Genomic DNA, 276 nt, shown 5'->3' on the forward strand with positions numbered 1-276 from the left:
GGGGGGGGGGCGCGTCTCAATACGTGTCCCAGTATGGCTTGCACCGTTTGTACCTTTACATAACAACAGCGGGATTTCTAGGGGCGCCATGAAAACAAAATCGGACTTCTATCCCCTTATGATAAAATAAAATGAAGTAGACGAGTCGCCGACAGATATTCAAATAGAATCAGAAGCTTACATGCTTTGTTCTGAACTGAGTGAAGCTGCGGCCGTGAAACCCAGCGTCGAGTACGTTTCGTGACCCCACAAGGTCAGTAACCTCCTCCGGGGTCT

Source organism: Penaeus monodon, chromosome 15 (genome assembly GCF_015228065.2).
Source record: "Penaeus monodon isolate SGIC_2016 chromosome 15, NSTDA_Pmon_1, whole genome shotgun sequence".
Taxonomy (NCBI): domain Eukaryota; kingdom Metazoa; phylum Arthropoda; class Malacostraca; order Decapoda; family Penaeidae; genus Penaeus; species Penaeus monodon.